This window comes from Leptodactylus fuscus, chromosome 11 (assembly GCF_031893055.1).
Source record: "Leptodactylus fuscus isolate aLepFus1 chromosome 11, aLepFus1.hap2, whole genome shotgun sequence".
NCBI lineage: Eukaryota > Metazoa > Chordata > Amphibia > Anura > Leptodactylidae > Leptodactylus > Leptodactylus fuscus.
This window is the reverse complement of record NC_134275.1, coordinates 51831754-51848345: the sequence shown is the minus strand read 5'-3', so window position 1 is coordinate 51848345 and position 16592 is coordinate 51831754. Positions and strand designations below refer to the sequence as shown.

The 16592-nt window shown below is 40.0% G+C and overlaps 1 protein-coding gene across 2 annotated transcripts in view; it reads right to left on the bottom strand.

Moving 5' to 3' along the window:
* The window catches only part of DIAPH2 (diaphanous related formin 2), an 824584-nt gene that overhangs the window by 342490 nt on the left and 465502 nt on the right, over positions 1-16592 (bottom strand). The gene's annotated exons all lie outside the window — the stretch shown is intronic.

Here is a 16592-nt window from a genome sequence, read left to right as displayed (position 1 = left end):
CTACTCGCTCATCTCTAGTCCCAATATTGAAAAGCAAAATGTTACCAAACCCAAAAAGTCCAGTCTAGTCTTATGCCTTAAAGATCTTGCCCTTCTTACAAGGAAGAACTTCTAATCACTGTGCATCCTTTCCAATACAATACACATATGGATTTTGGAGATGGCTAGAAACAAGACGGGTCAATTGTAGAGTTAAACCTATCAATAGTGATCCAGGTTGTATCATAAGAAAGCTGTTTTGTACCTGCGCCAAGCGAATACATATGACGGACAGTTTTCTCATGAATAAATATAGCTGTGTATCTTTACAGGGAGTTCAATAACCTCCTGCTTTCCTTGCTCTTTGTTCCTGCCCTTATTCAAAACATCTCAAGTGCTTTTTTCTCGAATATCTGAGGATTTGTTCAGACATAATTTGCTAAAAAAGAAAAAAATAATAATAAAAAAAAACTCTCGGGCAGCTGATGTTATTTTGTTAAAAGACAAAGACAAACACTTTTCCTTGGGAAAGAAGCCCTTGTGACAGCTGTGCTCAGACCAGATTACAAGATGTCCACGCTCGGTGAAAGGTGCAGTCGGTGAGTGGAGATCAACAGGGAGACAACAGTGTCAAAACTTATTTTTATCCTCATGAAAGGGAACTCAAAATGACACCTGAATACTAAAAATAATACAACTTTAAAGTGTTCGCCTGGAAATGTTAAAGCCGTCTTTGTTAGCGTTTACCGATTGCAGCTTTTATCTTCCTGTTTGGATACTTTGTAGTCTTGTTACTTAAGAAATTTAGTGTTAAATTAAAGGAGAGTAGAAGACCCAAGGCTGTGGTCCGGGGGCCTGTGAAGTCAGTACCAGTGGCGTAACTACCTGGGTAGCAGGGGTAGCGGCTACCACATGGCCCGGGACATGTACTCTGCATGGCATTCGGCCAATCAACGCTGGTCAATGCATTCCTATAGGAAAAAGTCAGCTCGCGCATATCGCAAGCTGACAGGGATCTCGACGTAATACAGTGACTTGGGCATGTTAGATTTCCCCAGACATGCTTCCCCTGCTCTCCCAGTTGCATTGTAGAGGTGATCGCATCATTTCCTGGGGTGTCATAGTGGACTTGGTGACTCCCCTGAGTCGAAGAGTGGGATCCCCTGAAACAAGCATTTTTTCCCCATAGACTATAATGGGGTTAGATATTAGTTCGAATATTTATGGGCTATTCAAAATGAATATTGAATATTTCACTGTTCGCTCATCTCTAATTATTAGTATAAGCCCTATGTGTTAGTGTATCACTGTGCTAGATCCAGTGTCACTGCATTACTGTATATAGACCAAGAAGCAGAGTTATCCACAATGAAACCGACTGGTAGGTATTATTTCAATATGGAATGGCCAATGTCAATCAACACTCACTTCTTCTCTGCCCCTGGGCCCCCCTCCAACATACTCAAGCATATGACGTCCTGATGCTGGCAGTATCAGGAGCTTACAACTGATGTGCCAAGCAAGTGTGGGGACCTACAGGGGCAGTATACAATGTGAAGGTATACCTTTTTTTATTTTTTTTATATAGAGCCCCATATAGATCTCACAATGTATATTTTGTTTTCCCTTTCAGTATGTCTTTTTGCAATATGGGATGGAAATCCATGCAAATACGGGGAGAACATACAATCTCCTTGCAGATGGTTTTTAGCCCTTGGCGGGATTTGAACACCAGGACTATAGCACTGCAAGGCTGCAGTGCTAACCACTGAGCCACTGTGTGGCCCCTTGAAGGTATACCTTAAGAGGGCATTATACTATGTGGAGCATTAAGGGGCAGTATACTGTGTGTTGGGCTACTAAAGGGCAGTATACTGTGTGAGGAACTAATGTGTCTGGGGCACTAAGGGAGCATTACACTATGTGGGAACATTAAGGGGGAACTATACTGTATGTTAAGGCACTAAGGAAAGCAATATACTGTGGAGGGAATAAAGGGGGCAGTATACTGTGCAGAGTGACATTAGGGTGTCAGAGGCAGTAAGTGGGCAATATACTGTGTGTGGGGCTACTAAGGGGCAGTATACTGTGGAGGGCACAAAGGGAGCAGAATACTGTGCAGAGTGACACTATGGTGTCAGAGGCAGTAAGGGGACAATATACTGTAGATGGTGGTATTAGAAGGACATTATACTGTGTTCAGTACTAAGTGGACATTGTACTGTATGTGAGGGTATTAAAGGGGAGTACATTGTGTGGTGCACTAACAGGGGCACTAAGTTGGCAGTATACTATGTGTAGGAGCATTAAGGGGACAGTATTAGGCCTAAATAAACCAGGAATCTGCACATATTTTTAAAAAAATCCCAAGAATTCATACTATTCCTCTGATTATATAAACTGTAAAATATGTTAAGAAATCTTCTACCCCGGAGATCAACCGTTCTCCTTCCATATGTATCTGTATATGACTGCGCGGCTATAAGTCTCCAACTACTTCCCGAATAATGATCTCGGATATCAATATCAAACAGTAACCCCATTAGAAACGTAATTTGCCCCTGACAATGGCGCCAGTAACAACCCAGCGCAATTATTATCCTAATGTAGACGGAACGTAGGACAGAACTTTGCCAATTTAGATTTCCCACCACATCTAAACTTGGTTCAAAAGAGCCGAGGCTGTCACCGTATAAATAAAGCTTCGGATCTTCTATCAAGAGCTGCGGGCGCTCACAGAGATAATTAGCGACTTAACGAAAAACATTACAAAGTTTTACTTGAAAATTGGGTTTCATGTTCAGTGTTCATATTATATATAAAAAAAAAAGCGTGCAGCAAAATAAATAATCAGTCTAATAACCCCCGCGGTGCGCACCGGGGAGAGCCGTTACACAGCGACGGTTTCAATAGTTTGTCACGCAACTGAGCTGAGCCGCCGCTTTGTAAAATAGAGAAAATATAGAGGCGGCTTTTTTTTTTTTTCACCTCCTTAATTTATTACTGTTGTAACAAAATAAAGTGTTACAAGCCGAAAACAGCTTTTATCACACTTTCTTATGTGGAAGGTAATGCCGCTCACGTTTCAGACTAGATATATGATGAAAGAGCAAATGAAGACTTCAGCTAATTGGAAGTTTTTTCGGAAAATATTCAGATAAAAATTTGCATTCGTGACGGCGTTCTGGGTTTTAGAAAAGAAACAAAACACAAAAAAACAAAAATAATGATGTTTTCTTGTGAAGATCGGCACTACATCTTGGCACTGGTTACGTGCGGTTTTGTAGCTCAGTCTCATTTACTTTACTGGAGTGGGAATGGAACTCTAGGACAGGTGCGATGCTGTTCCTGAAAGAATGTAGCCATCGTTTTCTTCATAGAAAGACCAGATTCAACACCAAGCCATGCAGTCGCAGCTCTGGTCTAGTTCTTCTGCAGTTATGGGACTGAGAAATTCATCTCTCTTCCCATTGTCCATGACAGAGCTATGATTGAGATTGAGGCCGATTTGGATACTCAACTTAGCTGGACAGACGGCCACCCATTGATCATGTAATCCAGTGTTAGAATTAGGAAGGAGATGAGACTCTATGGACTGTTATACCCCAAACCACCCACCCCACCCCACCTCCCCATATAGCAGTCACCAACTAAGAGGAAGTTGAGACTCCATGGACTGTTATACCCCCAAATCAGATGGACTTCTACCGATCAATATAAGTCCCAGAAAACACCATAAAAGACTACCAGTTGGATATCCACACGTAAACTTAGTACCTTCTGAATATTAGCTCAGTGATAATGCTATGAAAAGACATCAGAAGAACATGGAAACATTCCTTTTCTTTCTACGTAAAGTTCTTCAAGCACTTTTGGTATCATGTTCAGTTTGGAAGACTCATGGCGCCATATTGCTTCCAGTCGTTGACCACCAATGGTCTGTGTTGAGTAAAATAGATTCCTTGCAGTTGGGTTTATAAGCTAAATGACTAAAATACCATAATACTCAGCGAAAAACTTCAAAGTCGACTTAGCGAAACGCATTTGTATTTTCTATCTAAAATTGTAGGATGGAGATGTGGTAAATGGTGGTCGAGTCTAATCGACAGCAGATAGATAAGGTTGCTGTGGGCTCCACGATGTAGGAAACAGAAAGCCAAGTTATCACCCGCTCGGTGAACTTTTAGATTGGGTACTCCTAAAATAATCACCATTGATCAGTCCCTGAAAGTCCACAAATCAAGCGGGAGCAGAGGGCTGCCTGCTGGGTGAGTTTTTCTCATGCTCGTGGTAATCAAATACAGTTTATCTAATAGACAGAAGTTCAGACAGGCTTCCAGTAGTATCTAAACCTTTATTGAACTATAAAATACCGTATATAGGGAAATCAATAAGGTTATGAAGAGGAGAGCCACAAGCTGGTGTGAGAAAGCAATGATTATCAATAGGTTTGTCATCTTAGGATGAGAAATATGTTCTTTATGATATTAAAATGTGTTGTAGACACTTATTACTTATTTATGTGGTATTCCACTCAATAATGGTATTAACTGCCTTGCTTTCCAGGTATTCGACACCGTAAATCAAGAGCGTTCATACGGAAAGTGCCATGCCTGGAAAGAGAAGCTATGGCGGGATGCTCAGTCATTTCAATTGTTGTTGAGGATTTTTAGTTAGAGTCACCGTGAAGGTGTCTTACCATAGTGTTGGACCGTCGCAATAAGAATAGGCATGCTATGAATCGGACTGGTATAAGTTGGGCTAAGTTGGGCTTGCGCTCTTTTTGGAGATGATTTAGTAATATATAGAGAAGTTAGACATACATTTATACTGACTGCCAGATTTGGAGTCGGGAAGGAATTTTTTCCCCTGAAATAGGGCAATTGGTATGAGCCTCATGGGGTTTTTTGCCTTCCCCTGGATCAACACTGTAGGGATTGTAGGGTTATAGGTTGGACTTGACGGACTGATGTTTTTATCTAACCTCATCTACTATGTAACTATTGGTGAACCAGTTTGTAACAAGCTGGTTTTGTTAAAAACTTAGCTAAAATTGGGTTCAGAGGAACCCAAAATTTTTGGTTTTGCTAGCCACAAATTCCAAAGAGTTTATTATTATATTCTCGGGTCTTTTCAGACCTAAGAATATAAAAATTGTTCATAAGGAAAATTGTAAAGGAATAATATTAATAAAAAATACAACAACATCACATACACTGCATTGGCAAAGTGTGAGAACATTGAGGCCCCCGCATGACAGCCCCTTTGATGAACATCGAGTGGTTAGCCAAACTCAATGGATAACATGTAGCAGTTTGTGCAAGGCCATCAACCTATGACCAACCTCTGCCTTGGGTCTTGGGGTGATGGTTGAATTTACTGGTACCCTGGATCACAAAAAGTTGCCATTCACCTCGATGTCATCACTTGACTACTCACAATACAGAACATTGATGTTACCACTGGAAATATTACAGCACCAAAAAGAAAAGCAAATGCTCCCAAAAGTGATCTCACATATTTTTTTGTAAAATACTACAAATTAATTTTTTTTCAAAAACTTACCCATCTTACCAGCTAAGAGTATTAAGAATCAAAAGCCCTTCAACTGTGAGTCCTATTGCTCCTTCTGAAACCCCAGTAAGAAATTGGAAACCTATTCTAACTTAAGATCTAATAAAAACAACTAAAAAAAGAGCAACAAAAACTTCTCTAGAAAGGAGCATTTTAATCGAGTCTCCTCATTCTAACAAACCTTCCCGGAATATGAAATCTCGAATAATAAAAAAGTCTGAACTTCGACAGAAAGCAGGATGAAACGGGAGCTGCAGCTTGAGATCAAGACGATGTAAGGGCAAGAATATGACAACCCTAATTCACCTACGCTATTGAAAGAAGACTCAATTGTAGCACAGAAAGGAACAGTGGTAGGTCTGTGAACTACTTCCAATGAAAGGCCTCTCGACTCTAGCTTCCCAACCTCAAAGAAGGGAAAAATCTTCACTGCAATGTGACATGTATACATAATATATGATGGACTGGCCAGGTTTGCACTTAGCAAGGTTACAATGAAATACGAAAACATTCTCTTTCACTAAGTTTATTCTTAGAACCTAGTTTTGAGGATACATTATTCATATTACAATAACTGCTGGCATTGACCTAAAGTCTTCATCCATTGCTCTGGGCAACTTCCTCAAGATATCTCTGTCCAATGTGGTAACACAACAATGCCTTGACTGATGTAGACTGCAACAGTACTTTGAGGGGTTCACTCTTGAAGATAACTCTCTTTTATGACTTGTTCGGGCATATGGCCATCAGAAAGGGGGTCCTTTACTCATGTCTCTTACTTGCATTGGGGAGAGACCACCATATAGGTGCGTGGAGACTTATTAAGCCTTTAGCACTCCACTCCACTTCCATAGCATTGAGCTAGTCCAAGCAAAAGCTCCTCACACTGGTGGATGGATGGTGGACATGTATGGTCAATCACAATGGCCACCATGTAATGTTACATTGTCCACACCGAGGGCACTGCATGGAAAATGTCTTACTGGCATTACCAACTTAGATGTTTGTTTCATCTCTACTTTTAACCCCTGCACAGGCTTATAATAACAAATGCTGCATTCTCAGTCCTCTGATCAGCCAAGGATTCAGCTTAGAGTCTCCATTTAAGATATCGGTATTCCTGGTCTTTGGCCCACAAGTGAGTGAAACAACCAATCAGTAGCTGAGAAGTGATACTGTATTCACCTGGAACAAAATAGCTCAGCCACTCATTGGCTGGCATGTCAGCATGTGATCAACAAGACCGGGGACCCGAACGGAGCTTCTCTGCAAGATCACCAAACCAATGGAGAGGTGAGTATGGAGCCTTTTCATGGGATTAAAAAAGAAATCAGAACACCCATCTTTTTTTGAGAAAGACCAATAATAATGAAGGCTTCTATATGAAAATGGTTGTATAAGGGGGAAACAACATCTTCAAATAGTTTAGGGGATTAAAGTTTCAGAGATGAACAATGAAGAGATTTCCTAATGTGAGTGACCACCAATGAGCCAAGAAGTTGATCAGAAGAAATCTCTTGTAACTTCAGACTCATTGAATGAGTCTACACCTGTATGTTGTGGCTCATGTTTCATTTCAGGACATATTATTATCTATACCAGTGATGGCGAACCATTTAGAGACTAAGTGCCCAAACTGCAACCCAAAACCCACTAATTTTTCACAAAGTGCCTACATGACAATTTAACCTTAATACTGTGTGAGTCCACAATTGCAGACAGAGGCCCCCACACAGTACATTCTGCTCCACAGTGGCCCCCACACAGTATAGTTTGCTCCACAGTGGCCATTTACAGTATAATCTGTTCCACAGATGGGTGCCCACAGAGAGGGCTCTGAGTGCCACCTCTGGCACCCGTGCCACAGGTTCGCCATCAAGGCTCTATACCTTTGAGACCATTCGTAAAGCAATTGTCCTATTGAGAGATGTGTAACTCAGTATATACAGGAGATACATACCTATTCATTATTGGAATATATTTTGTCTGCATATAGGGAGACTGAGGTAGTCTAAAACACACCCTCTACCACATCATTGGATAACACAGTGCCCCCCTCCCCCCTCCACTTGTGCTTCTTGTGATTGTCTCTTGTGTACAAGGACACATCTACCACAGGAAGGAGCACGGAAGTCACTTTAACTTTTTCAAAAATGTTATTTTTCCAAGTTTCAGAGCATGATAAAAATATAAGACTCTTATGAGACCCCGCACAGTCTATTTCCCATTTGTTCTGCTGTTTTCAGTTACAAAAATAGCAAATTTCGACAACATATTAAAGTACTTTATGAGTCAATGGAGTCCATGAGGATTTGTCATGATCTTTGTTCTGCTAGACCAATTAGTTTTGTCAGGCCAAAGCTTTTCCTACATGTGACATGAGTCTGCAACGCTAGGGACATCAGCTGTGTATCTATCTTTTACTGAAACCTTATTAATTTGAACGTACTCCCATATGACATAACCAAAAATTTAAAGGGGAAAATTCTATCAATTCAACATCATGAAACAAATGTTGATCATTTTGTCTTTTTTTCCTTACTTGTGAATAATTAACACAACAGAAGGATGGATATAACCATTATTAATGAATTGAATACATTCATAACCAGTCGGAAGAAGACAGGGAAGAGACTGGAAACACAACCATCTCTTCGGTGTGAATTCCAAGCTATAAGTATAGTTGTAGACTTTGTGGCAGGTAGACTACCCATGGCTACCTCCTTAGTGGCATAAGGTTGGTAGAAGATAGTCCATTGAGCCAAGAAGCAATGGTGCAAAGTACCAGGAGCCAGGCAAGAGAATGGTCAGGTCCAGGTAGAGGTCAAGATGGCATCAAGGGTTTAGGGGTCAGGAACAAGCCAGGGGTCAGACAGGAGTATCAAGCATCATAAGAACAGCAGAAAGAACAGGTTGAAGGTCAAAATACAAATCAAGACAGATCACATCTCAGGCACATGGAAAAGAAGAGAAGAGAGACACCGAGTGCACTAAGTGTAGTATTATATTTGATGGTATTCAGGTATCTAGAATGCAACTGTGATACAAGATGGCCTCTCATCTTGTGGGGTTGTATCAGTCACAACAACCTATGATGCATGTAGTTATAAAGGTGGGAGTGGCAGAGGTTCGACCTATTTAAACTGGAAGTGGGAGGAGACAATGAAGGCAACAATATTGACCTGCGTACACAACAGAAAGTCCGCGCTCACTGGTAGACTAAAGAGAAGGCCAGAAAGGCAAATCCAAGTAGGCAAAACTCTTTTATTGTGACGAATTACAAACAGAAAATCATGATGTGTTTCAGGCCAACAAATTCTCAAGTGCAGAATAACTATTAAGAACAAATGTTCTGGACCTAGATCCATGTTGTTGCCTTCACATCTCAGGCACAGACACACCTCAAGTGAGTCTACTGTAATAGAGCCTTATTGCTCAGGAGCAGGTTAAGGCTGGATTTACACCAGTGGTCAGGTTTTTTTTCTCCGAATCCAATTGAAAATGTGGAGAAAAAAACCTGCAAGCAGAAGTTCTCGCTACATTTTTCAGGTGGAAACCCAGTCTAATGGGCTTCCACAGGTAACCGTTTTTTAAATGGATTAGGTTTCTGTTTTTTGGGGCCCCAGGTGAACCCAAAGAATGGAATGCTGAACATTGGTGTGAACCTAGCGTAAGAGGCTTATGCAGGATATGGCCAGGGACTAGAGTTGAGCGATTGGGATCGGAAAAGATCGGATTCCGATCTTTTCCTGCGGGATCGAGGTCGGAGGTTATTTCCCACAATGCTTGGCTACTGGTCAAACATTGTGAGATAAGCTAACAATGATTGTCCAGTAGCCAAGCATTGTGGGAAATAACCTCCGACCTTGATCTCACGGGAAAAGATCGGAATCGGAATCCGATCTTTTCCAATCCCGATCACTCAACCCTACCAGGGACAAAATGACTGGCGCCCATGCTGGCTCATTGAAAGAGAGCCAATGCAGACACCTTATAGATGGGACCAGCAGGGATGGAGGAAAAGGAAGATGTCAGAGAGGAGTGGAAGGAAGCGAGGCCACAAAAGAACAACAGAGAGGTGAGCCAACGGGCATTACCGCCAGTAGGAACAGGATGCTGGTGCAGAGTATTACCGGCGCTGCATCACAGGTCTCGGAAACAAGAGAAAGGGTCATCCAAAAAGCAAAATATTACATGAGATCAAGATTTTCTTTTTGTCTATTTTCCTGAAAAAAATCATGGCGCCTGATATACAATTTGTTCAGGTAAAATTCCAGCCTCCCAGGGACGGTAGTAGCCATATAATGGCAGATTTAATTCCATACATAAATACTACTGACTAATGCTTGTAATTTACGACAGACAAAAGCCCATCCAGCCGAGGCGCTGGCCTCTCTCCAATGACAGAACATGACGGAGACAGATTAAAAAGCCTTCATTTTCTAGGTATTTACTTATCATCTCCAGACAATAGAGGTGTTTCAATGCTCTTACACTTCTCAGCTCTGAAAGCCTTTTATGTGTCAGTAAATAGCTGACTACACATGTATGTAGGAGACCTGAAATGCGTTGATGCGGCTTACACTGTCCAGCCCGAGTAAGATCAATACCTGCACTTTAAGGTACGATCACAAGAAGCAACAGGACAGCAATTAAATCGGTCGGGATGAAAGAAAACTCACATACGTCTGTATAAAAGGTATCACCTAGCACATGGGAAAGATGGACGCGTTGTGGAGAGGTGAAGAGATCACACGTGCAGCCCCAATATTCAAGACAGTGGGGGAGGGGAGGATGAATGTTTTGGAACAGGGCTACTCGTAGTATGAAGTTTTTTTTCATGCTGCTTTTACACCATTTCAGTAGCAGTCATTGCTATAGCCGATGCATTTTGAGCACCAGTCATGCCTTCCATCTTCCATGAGGATAATCTGAGAAATACCAGATTGCATGCTGTGCTATTCTTCCCTATGAAATTACAGGATGCTGAATGTTCTGGTATTTATGTTATCATCTGTGGGGACAGAAGACATCATTTATGTGGATTAGTTATAGCATTCTGTGAAGTTAGAAAGATGTTACTAAGCCAGCGGGGTGGAGCGGTCTATAGCATTAGTAATAGTAGTATTATTAGTGTTATTATTAGTAGTATTCACTTAATTGCATGATAAGATATTAACAAAATAATTGTCACCTCAATAATGTATCTCATGTTTTCTTTACGGTGGGAGTAATTGATTGTCACTCCCTGCTGAGTGATTATCTACAAATCTTCAACACCATGGGAATGAGTATAACTACTATAATATTCCTTCTATATACAATAATACAGTATAACTACTATAATACTGCTCCGGAGGGGAGGAAATCAAAGAGGAATTTGAGGAAGTATCCCCCCTCTATGTACAAGAATATAACTACTATAATACTGCCCCCTATGTACAAGAATATAACTACTATAATACTGCTCCTATGTACAAGAATATAACTACTATAATACTGCTCCTATGTACAAGAATATAACTACTATAATACTGCCCCTATGTACAAGAACATAACTACTATAATACTGCTCCTATGTACAAGAATATAACTACTATAATACTACTCCTATGTACAAAAATATAACTACTATAATACTGCTCCTATGTACAAGAATATAACTACTATAATACTACCTCCTATGTACAAGAATATAACTACTATAATACTACTCCTATGTACAAGAATATAAATACTATAATACTGCCCCTATGTACAAGAATATAACTACTATAATACTGCACCTATGTACAAAAATATAACTACTATAATACTGTTCCTATGTACAAGAATATAACTACTATAATACTACTTCTATGTACAAGAATATAACTACTATAATACTGCTCCTGTGTACAAGAATATAACTACTATAATACTGCACCTATGTACAAGAATATAACTACTATAATACTGCTCCTATGTACAAGAATATAAGTACTATAATACTGCTCCTATGTACAAGAATATAACTACTATAATACTGCTCCTATGTACAAGAATATAACTACTATAATACTGCTCCTATGTACAAGAATATAACTACTATAATACTGCACCTATGTACAAGAATATAACTACTATAATACTGCTCCTATGTACAAGAATATAACTACTATAATACTACTCCTATGTACAAGAATATAACTACTATAATACTGTTCCTATGTACAAGAATATAACTACTATAATACTACTCCTATGTACAAGAATATAACTACTATAATACTGCTCCTGTGTACAAGAATATAACTACTATAATACTGCACCTATGTAAAAGAATATAACTACTATAATACTGCTCCTATGTACAAGAATATAACTACTATAATACTACTCCTATGTACAAGAAGAATATAACTACTATAATACTGCTCCTATGTACAAGAATATAACTACTGTAATACTACTCCTATGTACAAGAATATAACTACTATAATACTGCTCCTATGTACAAGAATATAACTACTGTAATACTACCTCCTATGTACAAGAATATAACTACTATAATACTGCTCCTATGTACAAGAATATAACTACTATAATACTACTCCTATGTACAAGAATATAACTACTATAATACTACCTCCTATGTACAAGAATATAACTACTATAATACTGCTCCTATGTACAAGAAGAATATAACTACTATAATACCGCCTCCCATGTAGAATAATATATTTCAGTCAGATTGGACCTCTTCACGCCTCTCTTATATCTCTATATACAGTATCTGTCTGTTCTCTTAGTGCAGTTGCTTTTTTCCTGTTTGCAGCTATTGGGAGGTTTATGATGGATTTGTATTGAGGTTTTTTCTTTATATTTCTTATAACTCTATTGACTTATATAAAAATAAAATAGAGACGCAGAGATGAGAGAAGGCGCCCGCTTTGTATACAGTGTATATAGAGATATCTGCTGTTCTGGAGCGTGACTATAAAGGCATTGGCTCGTACTTCTTGCCTGCAGCCTGTATATGGGGATTTCTTCCTTTAAATGCATACACCTAAGGAATTCATGCTCGATGGAAGTTCACTGATCTATAGGACGAGTTTATTGCCCTATCTAATTGCTATTCTTTGAGAACAAATTGAACCGTTCACAACTGGGATTCTGTGGGAACAGACAGTGGTTTACGAGTTGTTCTAGTTCAGTCACTGTGGAAGCCGAGCACAAAACTTCTTGAATTACGAGGAAAGCAAATGAGGCTTTGGCTGAGCTCCGAGGTAAGCAACCTGGGGTCTTCAAGGCGCTGTGGAGCTACAAGTACCAGCGATTTTTGAGGACCTTAAGTCTTGGCTATGCTACAAGTTCATGTCTCGGGGGTAAGTCAGAATGAACACGTATAGTCTTCCCAACGTAGTTGAAAAAATACCTAAATTATCATCATCAGAAATGTCTAGAACATCTAGAAACGGAAGAAGCTAGAAGTAATACAAAACATGGGGATCCAATGGAAAATGTATAACAGGGACCCCAATTATGACATCGTTTATAAATTGATGTCCATATATGTGGTCAATGGGCCTTTTGCCACCGCTCAGGCTTCAAAGCAGAGGTGGAACTACTGGAGGTAAGATGGCCGCCTTACACCTTGGACCCCCTGATCTCCCATACACATATATGTTGGGCTCAGCTGAGAATGCAAGTGTTCATAAGAGGGAGAGGAATAGGCTTCTGCTAGACAATTCTGGCAGTGATTTGAGTCTCTTGATTTTACATGTTAAAAATCAACATGTCTGACCGATGGCGAATGTCATGACACCTCCATACACAGTGATGTCACAGTACAGGGATAATACACAAAAGTGATGTCACAGTACAGGATAATACACACAGTGATGTCACAGTACAGGGATAATACACACAGTGATGTCACAGTACAGGGATAATACACACAGTGATGTCACAGTACAGGGATAATACACACAGTGATGTCACAGTACAGGATAATACACACAGTGATGTCACAGTACAGGGATAATACACACAGTGATGTCACAGTACAGGGATAATACACACAGTGATGTCACAGTACAGGGATAATACACACAGTGATGTCACAGTACAGGGATAATACACACAGTGATGTCACAGTACAGGGATAATACACACAGTGATGTCACAGTACAACATAATACACACAGTGATGTCACAGTACAGGATAATACACACAGTGATATCACAGTACAGAGATAATACACACAATGATGTCACAGTACAAGATAATACACACAGTCATGTCACAGTACAGGATAATACACACAGTGATGTCACAGTACAGAGATAATACACACAGTGATGTCACAGTACAGGGATAATACACACAGTGATGTCACAGTATTGGATAATACACACAGTGATGTCACAGTACAGAGATAATACACACAGTGATGTCACAGTACAGGATAATACACACAGTGATGTCACAGTACAGAGATAATACACACAGTCATGTCACAGTACAGGATAATACACACAGTGATGTCACAGTACAGGGATAATACACACAGTGATGTCACAGTACAGGGATAATACACACAGTGATGTCACAGTACAGGGATAATACACACAGTGATGTCACAGTACAGAGATAATACACACAATGATGTCACAGTACAAGATAATACACACAGTCATGTCACAGTACAGGATAATACACACAGTGATGTCACAGTACAGAGATAATACACACAGTGATGTCACAGTACAGAGATAATACACACAGTGATGTCACAGTACAGGGATAATACACACAGTGATGTCACAGTACAGGGATAATACACACAGTGATGTCACAGTACAGGGATAATACACACAGTGATGTCACAGTACAGGGATAATACACACAGTGATGTCACAGTACAGGGATAATACACACAGTGATGTCACAGTACAGGGATAATACACACAGTGATGTCACAGTACAGAGATAATACACACAGTGATGTCACAGTACAGGATAATACACACAGTGATGTCACAGTATAGGAATAATACACACAGTGATGTCACAGTACAGGATAATACACACAGTGATGTCACAGTACAGGGATAATACACACAGTGATGTCACAGTACAGGGATAATACACACAGTGATGTCACAGTACAGGGATAATACACACAGTGATGTCACAGTACAGGGATAATACACACAGTGATGTCATTATCTATTCTCTATACCTGTTTACATTCACTGACCGCAAACAGAATCTTGAAAATGATGAAGAGCTGAGACATAAATCACATTAGGACTTTGCAGAACTTTTCACTCGCAGATGATTAAGCTTCACTTAAGGAAAAGCAGACAATCACTTTATGGAGTAAATATTGGGGCGTTCTTCTCCTCGCCGGGCGCACCTGCGCTTTTATCTCATCTGGACCTTCAATAGCATTATTTGCTTTATCATCGACTGAACATGGTCCTACGCGCCCCGTAATGATAGACGCCGCTTGAGTAACCGGCATCGCTAAGCAACCGTTATTTAGTGGCACCGGAGGAGATAATTATCAGACACAACGTTCCACTTGCAATGAGGCGGCAAATAGCGACAAACCCATGTACAAAAAAAGCAGGGGCAGGGCTGGCGAGGACTACTGCACCCATCATCCTCATTAGGATCAGGAGATCATTTACATATTGGCAATCCCAGATTTTATCATCATCCGTCGGCTTTAATATCATCACACAGACCGCCACATCGCAACGCAGACCCTGGGAGACGGCGTAATATTCAGCGGCTGCGTTAACCTGGAGCCTTATAAAGCTGTTATCAATTCTATCCAGATCTGGAGGATTAAGCTAATTCAAAGCGAAAGCCTGGAACGTGGATGGAGGGAAAAATACTAACAATAAGGCTCGAGCAGCGACCAATATTACCGCCGGGTTAACCCCGTGTGTGGCTGTGCTGGGAAATCACTCTATTGTAGAACCTGGAAGATACCAGAAAATTTTCTTCTAAATTTAGAAGAGTATTTTTCCATTATTTGTCTTATTCCCATATTTACAGTATTTTTTGGGTTAGTTTTACTTGCAGTACCTCGTCTGACCACATGGTGTGCTGTTCTAATATATGATGCTCCATCCCACCAGATTGATCATGATTTTTCCGAACAGTACACCATGTGGTCAGACAGGGTACTGAATGTAAAAAGTAAAATTAAATAATAATGTGACTGTGGATGGGACGGAGTTACAAAATTAATAAAATCATGTAATTTTTTTTTATTTTTTTTTTTATGCCAGGGTGGCCAATTCTAGCATTTTATGTAAAGGTAAGGAAGGGAATTTCTTCCATTTTGGAATATCACATTCCATTAGTTAAGGATTGATCTTTTTTTTCTTTACTTGCAATACCCCTCCTGACCAGATGGTGTGCGGTCATGAAAAATCATGATCAATGACCCCAATAATGTACAATTTATTCCTCAAATCTGCCCCTAGTGGCAGGAATGTTTAATGCACCTACTTTAATTTAAGATATTGCCAAATTATAGCATTAGCAAGAAGGCCTAGGCCAGTCTTTCACTGATAGGAGTCCATTTTAAAGGGGTATTCTGGTAACAAGTTACCTCCTATTTAAAGGATTGGTGGTCTTTTGGTTTCACCAAACCAAGAAGAGAGCTGAAATTTTTTGCACTCGAGATGGATGGAGCGAATCATGCTGAGCCATTCATAGCAATGGGACCACAGCACTCCACTAGCTGCAGTAAATATTCCTACCAGTAGGCGGAGTTTTGAGAATTGTACTCATTTGGTGTGGATTTATTTCTAATGTCATCTAAGAACAGCACACCACGTGGTCAGGCTGGGTAGTGCAATTCAGACAAGACTGAATATGTGAATGGAAAAGAATGACAGAATTGAAAAATTTAATTTATCTTTAGGAATAAATGCTGGAATTAATTTATGTCTAGGCGGAAATCTTAAGGTATCCTGCTCTGGATGCTTATGCCGTATCCCTTTAAATGCCTTCCCTGGCTGGTTGCCTTGAA